The following is a 12,292-nucleotide window of genomic DNA, read 5'->3' on the forward strand; positions in this document are numbered from 1 at the left end:
ATGTAACATATTTTGTTAAAATCAAACAATTTTTTCAAAACCTAATATAGTAAAAATGGATTTAAAAATTAGAATTCAGCCGAGACCGGTTTGGCTCAGTGGATAGAGCGTCGGCCTACGGACTGAAAGGTCCCAGGTTCGATTCCAGTCAAGGGCATGTACCTTGGTTACGGGCACATCCCCAGTAGAGGGTGTGCAAGAGGCAGCTGATTGATGATTCTCTCTCATCAATGTTTCTAACTCTCTATCTCTCTCCCTTCCTCTCTGTAAAAAATCTATAAAATATATTTTTTAAAAAGAAAAAGAAAAGGCAGTCAGTTAGACCAGAATCACCGTAATTAAATGCAAGAAAACACAAGTTGCAATGATAAGGCAGAAATACATGTGATTTAAGATTCAAAGGGGCCTACTAGAATGGCTATAACAAAAAAATACAGATAACCAGTATTGGCAAGGAACCCTCATACATACATGGCTGGTAGGAATGTAAAATGGTATAGGCATTTTGGAAAGCAGTTTGCAAGTTCCTCAAAAGATTAAACACATGGCAGCGGGGACATATGTATTATACTACTATTTGTAATGCTTCAAACAATAAAAAAATAAAACAAAAAATTAAAAAAAACATTAAACACAGAGTTACCACTTAATCTTCCAATTCCACTCCTAAGTGTACACCAAAGGGAAATGAAAACATACATCCACAAAAAAATGTACACACAAATATTCATAGCACCATTAGTCATAATAGCTAAAAAGAGTGAAGAATACAAATGATGGATATAATGGATTATTACTTGACTAGAGGTCCGATGCATGAAATTTGTGTAAGGATAGGCCTTCGCTGCCCCAGCTGCCTCGCAGCCCCAGCTGTTGGGGCTTTCACAGCCCCATCTGCCTCCCAGCCCGCCCCCCCCCCACACACATACACCCTCAGCACTGCCCGCATCCACTGCCACACAGCCCCAATTCCCCAAAGCCCTCCATCGATCACCCAGCAGACACTGGCCTGGGCCTTCTTTGGGGCAATCGCAGAGCCCCCCAATTGACTGCCCCACTGGCCAGTGGCCTGGGCCTCCCTCTACGGCAGGCATCCTCAAACTTTTTAAAGTGGGGGCCAGATCACGGTCCCTCAGAGAGCTGGAGGGCCGGACTATATGAACTACTAATTCCTACTGTAACACCTCAGCTGCGCTCACTGCCCAAAAAACCTGGCGGGCCGGATCAGACTCCTCTGCGGGCCGCATGTGGCCCGCGGGCCGTAGTTTGAAGACCCCTGCTACGGGATGATCATGGGGCGATGGCAGGCCGCCCGACCAATTGCATCACACCTGCCTTGGCGTTAGTTCATGTCATAGCGTGGTCATCCAGAAGATCATCTGGATGGTCGTTCTGCTGTTTAGCTGTTAGGTTGATTTGCATATTATGCTTTTATATTACAGATAATCAAAAGAAATGAAGTACTGATTCATGCTGCAATATGACCAGAACCTCAAAAACACCAATCTAAGCAAAAGAAACCAGTCACAAAAGACTGCATAAGGTAAGATTCTTTTATAAGAAATGTCCAGAATATGCAACTGTATAAAGATAGAAAATAGATTATTGATTGTCTAGGGCTGGGGATATTAGAAGGAATGAGGTATGAAGGCCAAAGAGCATAATGTTCATTTTTGGCACACTGAAAATGTTCTTTTAAATCTTTGAAGGTATTGCAGATGATACCATTCCTTCCCTCACTCACATTGGTACCCTCTACCCAGTTTCTGCCCCACCCCAGGCCTCCAACACCCTATTATCTGTATCCATAAGTATTGCATATATGCCCATTAAGATCTTTGGTTAATCTCTTCCCAATGCACTCTTCCTACTAGGATTCATCAGTCTGTTTCATGTTTCCATGCCTCCGGTTCTATTTTATCTATCAGGTGTTTTTGTTGTTGTTGTTGTTGTTCATTAGCTTCCTTATTCATTAAATTTTGTTTTTAGATTCAATTGTTGATAGATATGTACTTATTGTCATTTTATTGTTCATATTTTTTATCTTTTTTTCCCTTTCCTCTTCTTAAGAATACTCTTCAACAGTTCATCTATCAATACTACAGTTTTGGTGGTGATGAACACCTTTAGCTTTTTCTTTATCTGACCTTCAATTCTAAATAATAGCTTTGCTATGTAGAGTAATCTTCATCGCAAGTTCTGGCTATTTATCACTTTGAATATTTCTTGCCACTCCCTCTGGCCTACATAGTTTCTGTTGAGAAATCAGCTGATAGTCATATGGGCATTCCCTTGTAAGTAACTGTTTTTTTCTTGCTGATTTTAAGATTCTCTGTCTTGCCGAAACCACCAGTTTGGCTCAATGGATAAAGCGTCGGCTTGAGGACTGAAGGGTCCCGGGTTCGATTCCAGTCAAGGGCATGTACCTTGGTTGCAGACATATTCCCAGTAGGGGGTGTGCAAAAGGCAGCTGATCGATGACTCTCATCGATGTTTCTAACTCTCTATCCCTCTCTCTTCCCCTCTGTAAAAACACACCAAAAAAAATTTAAAAAATAAATAAAAGAATTAACCATACTTTAAAAAAAATTTCTCTGTCTTTAACTACTGGCATTTTAATTATGATGTATCTTGGTGTGAGCCTCTTTAGGTTCCTCTTATTTGGAACTCTCTGGACTTCCTGGACTTGTAAATCAATTTCTTTCACCAGGTAAGGGAAGCTTTCTATCATTATTTCTTCAAATAGGCTTTCCATTTCTTGCTCTCTCTCTCTCTCTCCTCCTTCTGACCCCAGCATAATGCAAATATTGGTACTCCAGAAGTTGTCCCAGAGAGTCCTTTCATTCTCTTCATATTTTTAGATTTTTTTTCTTTTTGCTCTCCTGATTGGGTGTTTTTCTGCTTCCTCATATATTCCAAATCACTGCTTTATCAGTATCCTCTACTCTACTGTTGATTTCCCGTAAATTATTCATTTCAATTAATGTACGCTTAATTTTGACTGGTCCTTTTTCATGTCTTTGACATTCTCACTAAGAACCTTGAAAAGTAAGAAATTTAGTAAATTCCCCTAAAGCTCTCATTAAGATCCTTGAGTAACTTTATACCATTGTTTTGAACTCTATATCCAGTAGTTTGCTTGCTTCCATTTCATTAAATTCTTTTCCTAAAGATTTCTTTAGTTCTTTCACTTGTGGCATGTTTCTTTGTCTCTGTATTTTGGCTGCTTCCCTGTGTTTGTGTCTATGTATTAGGTAGAGCTGTTATGTCTCCTGAAACTGGTATAGTGGCGCAATGGCTCAGCCTTACCAGTCACCTGAGCTGGGCACTCTAGGTGCACCCATGTGTGGGCTGTGTGCACAGGCTTGCTGTAGTTGAGCCTTGATTGCTGTTGGTATCACTGGGAGGAATTGACCATTAGGCCAATTGGTTAGTGAGGACCTGCTACAACTACAGTGGAAGCGCTGCTGTGCAAGAGATACTCCTATGGAGCAGAACTTGCTTCAGTGGGGCTTTGGTGCTGAGTCTGCCCCTTGAGTGTGTCACTTGTGGATGTGTAGAGTTGTAATCTGGTATTGTCTGAAGCTGTTCACCAGGTGCACTAGCTCTGGGGCCTCCCCGGAAGTGCAAAGTCAGACCCTGCCTAGGGCCACCCAGCAGGAGCTACAGTGATCTTCAGATGGCCTTTATTTGTGTTGGCTTGGAAGCACCCAGGTGAGTCCAAGCTGTAAAGCAAGGCAGGCTGGTGCTATGCCAGATATTGGACCTCTTACTTATAGGTATGGGGCACGCTGAGGCCAATTGCTTGTTTTAGAGATTTTAGGAAAGTCTGAAGCCTGAGCCAGGACAAGCCATTTATATGGAGAAACCACTGCAAACAGCTTGAATGAGGCTGCAAGTTGGATTTGGTGGGGTCTCAGGGAATCACTAGGATTAAGCGAACAGTTTGAACCATGCTGATAGAAACTTCAGATATGGCTGCCAGTCAGTTCTGAGATTGGGGAGGTCCCAGCACAGGAACAATGATCCCGAGAAAGCTACTCCCGAGTTCTTGCCCCGATGCCAGATAATTCAGTTCCTCCCTGTATATCCCTGGTTTCTCCAACGGAGCTCAGAGGGAGCAGGATCTTGTAGGTTTGTGCACCAGGCCTTTAAGAGGAACTGCCTGGGACTCCAGCAGCCTCGTCATTCAGCCACAATCCCTACTGGCTTTTACAGCCCAAAGTTATGGAGACCCTTGGGCTAGGGGTCTGGTGTGGGACTGGGATCCCTTGCTTCTCACAGGAGGCCTTGGCAGCAATGATATATCTCAAAAGAAAAAAGAAAAAAAAAATACACACCACACATGAAGTGTAGGAACCAACCTGTTCTGTGCCTCCACCTCCCCTACCAGTATCAATTTAACTCTCTAAATGTAGACTTCGATTCAGCCAGATTTCAGGTGGTTCTGTTGTTCTGTATTTTGCCGACGAGCCAAACTGGTTTCAGCTTAATTGTAATCTTAATGTGGTTGTGGGAAGTGGCAAGTACCTGAGTTTACCTACACCAATATCTTGGTTCCTTGAGAATGTTTTAAAATTGATTGTGGTGACCGAGCCAGATTGGCTTTGTGGTCAGCCTGGGGACTGAAAAGTCACGGGTTCTAATCTAGTCAAGAGGTCATGCCTGGGTTGTGGCTCAATCCCCAGTAGAATATGTAAATGAAGCAGCTGATCAATCTCTCATCATTGATGTTCCTTTCTTTCTCTGAAATCAATAAAAATTTATAAATAAATAAAATTGATTGTGGTGATGGTTGTTAAACTGTGACTACTGTAAAAACCACTGAATTGTACCCTGAAAAGGGGAGAATTGTATGGTATGTGCATTATATCTCAAGAAAACAGTTGCCAAAAAGATCAAGAGGGCAAATATCAAGTGTTCTGGGTATCATATAATGATGAATCCTTCTTTTGAACAGCATCAAAAGAGTCATGTCATTCTGAAAGAACTGGTATTCTTCCAGAAGTCCATTACTCCCAGGAGTTGTGTTGAGTTGGATCTCTGAGAAAAGTCTTTATATGCTAAAGAAAAAAAATTGTTTTAGACTCCTCATCCTTAATTAATTACTAAGTAACCCACTGGGTCTTGGAAATAGAGATTCTGAGAGTATCTTGCCAAAAGGACAGATAAATTCTGAGAACAGAAATTCATAAGTGAATTTTCAAAGACATGATTCATAGCATAATTTACTAAATTCAATTTCTTTCCCATCAGTTTGTGCGCAAAGCCAAAATAATGAACTCTTTATGGTTAACTCTGCTCTGCTTTTTGGTGAGTTTCTTTTTCCAACCCCGCTTATTTGGAGGATTGGAGAAGAAGGGAGAGAGGTGGTGTATGGTCTGGTATGTTTGTCTATACAATAATAACTGTTCTGAGTTATGTTACACAATCATTAAATGCAAATTAACATCCCATTTTATATGAGCTGTTCCCACCAAGGGAATACAACTTCATGTTCTATTTTGAACTGAGAAAAAGAAAATATGTTCATGAGAGAAAAAAGAAGAAGAAAATTATCATTACTACATTTTTTAACTAAAAAGGCAGCAAAACTAAAACAAAGAATCAATAAAGAACATTCTGAACTATTTGCTATTTGACAAAATCATAATCTAGTCTTTGATTTCTAAAAAATTTATTGGCTGATGTAATTTACAAAGGAGGCAAGTGTATACTAGATATATGTATCTCCTTGACCATAGTATGACTAGTTTCTACTATACATTGGTTCAATACTGGAGGAGCCCTAATACTAGTCCCTCTTGGTACTAGTTTAAATCAACTGTTTTTTGCTATTGGTATGATGGAATCATACTAATTACTCCTGATATTAGTGTACCACTAGTAAACCTTTCATGAAAAAAGGACACATGTGTCAAACACAAGGCCCGCGGGCCAAATCCGTCCCGCCAGGCCTTGCAATGTGGCCTGCACCGCGCTGTCATCACTGCACTCCGCTGCGTTTCCATCACAATGACAGTTTATGACTGTTCAGTAAACCATTCGGCCCGCGATTTAGGCTGGATTTTAGATTTTGGCCCCTTCTCTGATTGAGTTCGACACCCCTAGTGTAGGCTAACCACTAGTAAACCTTTCATGAAAAAAGCACAATAAACATGCTAATTTTCAGAACTAAAAACTAGGGTTAGGATTTGAAGAATTGCATTATAAATTAAATTTATGTTAGCATTAGGTGGGTAAAATCCCACTAAGACTACCAATACAACTTTGATAAACTCACTTCTAAACTGGTTTAAAAACAGTGATTATTGAACCTTCACTACCAATGATAAATATAAATACTTAATAAAAATTTGATGATTATTTTTATAGAACGCTAAAGGAAAAATATTTTAAAAGAAATCCATAAGCTAGCTTTGCATTTTTCTTCAAAAGTTTGATATTATCAGAAAATGAACTGAACATATGTGCACTGTTTATGTTTTTTTATATAATTAAGTGGAAAATAATATTTATACCACAGGAATCTTAGGGCATATTTTAAAATTTTAATTACCTTTTACTGGTATTTATTTTACTATGTGCCAGTTTAAGTGCCTGACAGAATACTCTCTCCTGCTACCTAAAGGCTTTATAACCAACTCTACTTATAGGTAGACAAATGGACAATATACTTTATTACATATTCCAAGTAGTCAAAATTTCGTTAGCAAGAAAGATATTTCCAAAAAAAAAGCATCATTCTGGGCTCATAACTATATTAATAAAGTATCCAAAATAAACTAAACTTGTTAGAGTTTATTTTTCTCCTATAGGTGTAGGAGCACATACTCTAATAAAAAGGAGATAATTTGATAAAACTTATTAGCAGATAGTAATTAATTTACAGACTGATACCTGGTAAAAAGGAGGAAGTTATACTTTGAATAACTATTGTGAAACTGCCAAGTCGTAAACTCAACTTCTTTTAGGAGGCTAGATGTAAAATAAAACTGTGGAAAAAAAACTAGTCAGGACAACCTACCGAGTAGAAAATAAAATTCAGAAGATAGACTATTAGCTATTACCTAAAGATATATTTAAATTCTTGTTGATCAAGGAAATCAAAATGAAATAAATAATTACAGATAATTCACTGTAAGTTCTAAAAGAGGAAAGTATAGATATGTTATCAGAGCACCAGAGAAAATAAGGCTTCAGGATTAAAATCACAGAACACTAAACGCTGCACTTACTGAACCAGGAGTTCCAACAGGTCTACGGTGCATTATCAGGGACTGTAGAAGATATTGGATCAGCACACTAACATTCTAAAAGCAAAATCGCAAAAGATCCTCAAGTGCTAACCCTCAGAGAATTCATAGATTGAGGAAAGAGACAAGTACATATTACAAAACACCAAAGGAAAGACACTTATCGATAACTAAAATATCAGGCATCGTGAATGGGGGAGGTTTCAAGAAGGAATAAATCATTTGTGGGATAAATAAGTGTCAGACAGTAGGATAATAGTACAGGTGGGGGATAGATGAAACAAAGAGGCAAGACTTTGTGAAATATCAGACAATAATAACACCTTGAAAAACTCTTAAGCTAGACAGTTACATCATTCTAGTTGCACTTTAGTTGGATCATCTAATACTATTGTGTGAAAATGAATTGAGATGGGCCAAAACAGTATGCAGACCAGTTAAGAGGTTATTGCCATATAAGATAATATAAGAAGAGACAACAACAGACTAGTGACTGGAACAGGGAAAGCACAAAATCCAGAGATAATTAAAGACAGAATTACTAGGATTGTATTAAACAAAACCAGTTAAGATGTTATTGCCACTGAAACAGGTTTGGCTGAGTGGATGGAGCATTGGCCGGAGGACTGGAGGGTCCCGGGTTCGATTCTGTCAGGGGCATGTGCCTTGGTTGCAGGCACATCCCCAGTAGGAGGTGTGCAAGAGGCAGCTGATCGATGATTCTCTCTATCAATGTTTCTAACTCTCTATCCCTCTCCTTTCCTTTCTGTAAAAAAATCAAAATATACTAAAAAAATAAAAAAATAAAAAAAAGAATAGACAACAACAGACTAGTGACTGGAACAGGGAAAGCACAAATCCGGAGATAATTAAAGACAAAATTATTAGGATTGTATTAAACTTTGGGTAGGAAATACCTACAGCTACCATCTAGTCCAAACTACCATAATCTTTTACTTTACACTACTGAAACAGATCCCTAATTTTCTTATTTTTACCAACAATTCAATACTATTCAGAAACTTGAGAATACCCTAAGACTAGTACAACCAGAGAGTATAATCCTGCTAAAAATTTTCCAGTAGTCTCCAAACGACACAAAAATAAAATCGAAACTCTTTTTTTTTTTTTAATGCTCATCTGTCTCTTAACTCTTCACCTCTTTATTCACTAGATTGCAGTCAAACTGGCCTTCATTCCATTCTTGAACACGGTAAGACTTCTCTGCCTCAGAGCCTTTGCACTTGTGTTGCCGTTTTCAAAGATTTTTGAAACTGCCTTGATTGCAGTTTTCAAAGATTTTTGAAAGGCTAAGTAACCTCTGGTCACCACTCAGGTCTTGGTTTAAATGCTACCTCTCTGGAGAGATCTCTAACTGCTCTGTGGGAATGTAGCTTATAAACTTCCAAATACAGAGAGCTTAATTGATCAAGAGCCCTATCTGCTATATTCTGAAATCCATTACATTTGCTCAAAGTTTCACTTCTCACAGACTGCACCTAGCCAATGACTGAGGGTGGCAAAGATACTAAGTTAGGCCTATACTTGGAGACACAGGACTCCTTCAATGACTGACTGGATCTAGGACTCCAATGACTGTGATGCAGATCTGACCCATAGAGAATGAGAGGAAAGAAAGTTTGGGTGAAGTCTTAGGAAGTTTCAAGGTCAATCTTCAAATGAAAAACATTGACTAGATTCTTGCTCATATACACATTTCGTTTGTACTGAACAATTCAGGGGGAAAAAACAACCAAAAATCCTATCCCCCCAAAAAACTGATGGTTAATGGTGAAACACTTTAGACATCCTCATTAAAATCAACACCAAAAAGTTTTATCAACATAAAATGGGAAAATATTCTCAGATGAGGATTAACAAAAATATCTGGAAAACCACAAATATTAAAACAGTATCTAGTTAGAAAATATTACAGAATTAAAAAAAAAAACAACCATGCCACTCACAATATGGATGAAAAGATTAATTTTTAGAAAGAGAGGGACAGGGGAGAAAGAGAGAAAAAGAAAAACATTGATGTGAAAGTGAAACATTGATTGGATACCAAATTTAACAAGGTGTACAGACTTAAAAACATTATTTCAATTATGCAAAAATTAATGAGAAATTTAATGTGACCCCAAAATACCAGAAAATTTTTCAATTATAAAGAAACTAGCATTCTATTTTTCTTCACCTTCAAAAATTCTGTCATCCATAGTCCTCCAGAACACTATAGTTCTTTCTATATTAAATAGCTCAGAATTTCCTTTACTTTTCTTAGAACCAAGATAAAATCCTGATACCCTTTTGCACTGACAGGGAGTCTCACTGGAGGGTTCTATGTTGATAGAATGGTGAATAACCTATTGTTTGCTAGAGTCGTGAGGTCAATCTTATGGTTCCCTTTAAGTTACTGAGGTGGTGTGCTTGTTTTAGCAACACATATGCTGGGAAAAAAAAGTTATGGAGGTGGAAAGTAGGGGCTGGGTGTAGGCAGAGTTGGGGAGGAGAATGAGAATTGGGGGACATCTGTAACACTGTCAAAATAAAAATATATATTGAAACAAATAAAAGTTAGTGAATGAAGAATCATTTATATGGAGAGCAAAGAAATTAAGAGACCTAAACCCAAAGATGTTCATTCTACTCTTTAACCTAAACAGATATCCAAAAAGACAATGACTTTAGAGGAAGTAGACATGAGATATTCACATTTTAGGGACATTCTCCAATCCACATTGCTCTGGATATTACTGCTTATAGCACACATGTCAAACACAAGGCCCGCGGGCCAAATCCGGCCCTCCAGGCCATGCAATGTGGCCCGCACCGCGCTGTCATCACTGCACTCCGCTGCGTTCCATCAAAATGACGCGCGCGGTGACATAGGAGGCTTGTGATCTCGCTGGCGCGCCGTATGTACTTGCTATCTACGCATGCGCATAGATAACAAGTCACGCGAGATTCAGGAGGCGTGACCTATAGTACGGCATCCGGTGTGGTTGTGCGGGTGGCAGAGCAGAGGAGAGAGTGAGTGTGCAGGCATAAAAAATACACAGAAGAAGCTGCCAGTTCCTGGCATAAAGTGCAGGCATAAAAATCGCAACAGAGCCGGGACCGGTTTGGCTCAATGGATAGAGCGTCGGCTTGGGAACTGAAGGGTCCCGGGTTCGATTCCGGTCAAGGGCATGTACCTTGGTTGCGGGCATATCCCCGGTAGGGGGTGTGCAGGAGGCAGCTGATCGATGACTCTCATCGATGTTTCTAACTCTCTATCTCTCTCCCTTTCTCTCTGTATAAAAATCAATAAAATATATTTAAAAAAAAAAAATCGCAACAGAATCTGCTATCTGTACCCAGCCAGGCATTTATTGACTGACTTTTTTTTTTCTCCACTCCATCTGCCAAATCAAGCTATCCCTGTGCAGTTTTCAACTTTTTCCTTCTAACGCAGATTTCCAATAAACTACATCTTTTACTGCCAATATTGATCCCAAAATGTCCAGGAAAAGAAAAGTTGACGGTGAAGGCAGACAATTTAATGACAAATGGGAAAATGAATACATGTTTGTGCTTAGAGAGGGCAAACCAGTGTGTATATTGTGTTATGAGACAGTGTCGGTGATGAAATAGTACAATATACGTCATTTTGACACCAAACATAATGTTAAGTATGGCAAATATACTTTGGAAGAAAAGCATAAAATTGTTAAAGAACTAAAAGGCAAACTACAATCACAGCAGCAAATGTTTACAAAGGCTACAGCGAAAAATGATGCTGCAGTGAAAGCAAGCTTTATAGTGGCTGAAGAAATTGCCCGTACTTCAAGGTGTTTTTCAGAGGGTGCCTTTTTGAAGCAATGCATGCTAAAAGTGTGTGAGCAAGTATGCCCAGACCAGATACAGAGTTTTCAAAATGTCAGTTTGTCAAGAAACACCATTGCAGATAGAGTTCAAGAACTCTCAGGAAATCTATCATCACAGCTGGCCGAACAGGCATGCTATCGATGAAAGCACAGACTTTTTCACTTGCTATTGATGAAAGCACAGACAACACTGATACAGCACAGCTGTCCATCTTTATACGTGCTACGAAGACCGACCTCTCTGTCACTGAGGAACTTTTGGATGTAGCTGCCATGCATGGGACGACGACTGGTAGAGATATATTTGAGGCTGTGGAGAAATCTATAAATAATTTTAAATTACCCTGGGAAAAGTTGGTGGGGCTAACTACCGATAGCGCACCTTCAATGTGCGGAGAAAAGAAAGGCTTGGTTGGACTAATGAAGGAAAGAATGCAAAAAAGTCACTGCCACACACCCTTGATTACTTGTCATTGCATTATCCACCAAGAGGCTATGTGTGGAAAAGTTCTGGACATGAATGACATAATGACCACAGTCATTAAAACTATTAACTTTATACGGGCACGTGGCCTGAATCATCGCCAGTTCCAGCAGTTTTTACAGGAGGTGGGTGCAGAGCATGGAGACGTGCCATACCACACAGAAGTAAGATGGCCGAGCAAGAACGCAGTCCTCAAAAGATTTTTTGAGCTCAGAGAACAAATTGCTCTTTTCATGGAAAGTAAAGGAAAGCCCTTGCCTGAACTGTCGGATCCCGCCTGGCTATGTGATTTTGCTATGATGTGTGACATATGCGAGCATCTCGCCCAACTGAATCTGAAGCTGCAGGGACGCAAACAAGTCATCACGAAGATGTCTGACATGATCACAGCATTCCAGCGAAAACTTCAACTATGGAAGTCCCAACTGGAACAGGACAATCTTGCCCACTTTCCCGTTTGTTTGAGTATCTCAACCACTATTTCTGGTACTTTTCCTTGCAGTCGGCTGGCTACCAAAGTTAGCCGTTTACTAAGTGAATTTGAGCGGCGCTTCTCTGACTTTAGAACACAGCACTCAGGCGTTGACATCTTTGCCAATCCTTTTACAGTTGATGTCAACAATGTGCCCCATCACCTTCAGATGGAGATAATCGAGCTTCAGTCTGACAGTGGCCTGAAATCA

General features: G+C 39.5%; 1 protein-coding gene across 9 annotated transcripts in view; it reads right to left on the minus strand.

Annotated features, from left to right (window-relative positions):
• Window positions 1-12,292, minus strand: part of RNF111 (ring finger protein 111) — a 94,422-nt gene that overhangs the window by 45,290 nt on the left and 36,840 nt on the right. The gene's annotated exons all lie outside the window — the stretch shown is intronic.

This window comes from Pipistrellus kuhlii, unplaced genomic scaffold (genome assembly GCF_014108245.1).
Source record: "Pipistrellus kuhlii isolate mPipKuh1 unplaced genomic scaffold, mPipKuh1.p scaffold_m20_p_1, whole genome shotgun sequence".
Lineage (NCBI taxonomy): Eukaryota > Metazoa > Chordata > Mammalia > Chiroptera > Vespertilionidae > Pipistrellus > Pipistrellus kuhlii.